An 807-nucleotide genomic window follows, 5' to 3' on the forward strand; every position below is an offset into this window, starting at 1 on the left:
CTCAAGAGGCAGGTCAGGTGGTCTGGTATTCCCATCTCTTTCAGAACTTTCCACAGTTTATTGTGATCTGCACAGTCAAAGGCTTTGGCATAGTCAATAAAGCAGAAATAGATGTTTTTCTGGAACTCTCTTGCTTTTTCCATGATCCAGTGGATGTTGGCAATTTGGTCTCTGGTTCCTCTGCCTTTTCTAAAACCAGCTTGAACATCTGGAAGTTCACAGTTCATGTATTGCTGAAGCTTGGCTTGGAGAATTTTGAGCATTACTTTACTAGTGTGTGCTGCTGCTGCTGCTAAGTCACTTCAGTCATGTCCGACTCTGTGTAACCCCAGAGATGGCAGCCCACCAGGCTCCCCTGTCCCTGGGATTCTCCAGGCAAGAACACTGGAGTGGGTTGCCATTTCCTTCTCCAAAGCATGAAAGTGAAAAGTGAAAGCGAAGTCATTCAGTTGTGTCTGACTCTTCACGACCCCATGGACTGCAGCCTACCACTAGCGTGTGAGATGAGTGCAATTGTGCAGTAGTTTGAGCGTTCTTTGGTATTGCCTTTCTTTGGGATTGGAATGAAAACTGACCTTTTCCAGTCCTGTGGCCACTGCTGAGTTTTCAAAATTTGCTGGCATATTGAGTGCAGCACTTTCACAGCATCATCATCTTTCAGGATTTGAAATAGCTCAACTGGAATTCCATCACCTCCACTAGCTTTGTTCGTAGTGATGCTTCCTAAGGCCCACTTGACTTCACATTCCAGGATGTCTGGCTCTAGGTGAGTGTGAGTGATCACACCTTCATGATTATCTGGGTCGT

At 45.8% G+C, this 807-nt stretch overlaps 1 protein-coding gene across 1 annotated transcript in view; it reads right to left on the bottom strand.

Moving 5' to 3' along the window:
- The window catches only part of ALDH1A1 (aldehyde dehydrogenase 1 family, member A1), a 53,420-nt gene that overhangs the window by 8,208 nt on the left and 44,405 nt on the right, over positions 1-807 (bottom strand). The window lies entirely within an intron of this gene.

Source organism: Bison bison, unplaced genomic scaffold, assembly GCF_000754665.1.
Source record: "Bison bison bison isolate TAMUID 2011002044 unplaced genomic scaffold, Bison_UMD1.0 scf7180017864212, whole genome shotgun sequence".
Taxonomy (NCBI): Eukaryota; Metazoa; Chordata; class Mammalia; order Artiodactyla; family Bovidae; genus Bison; species Bison bison.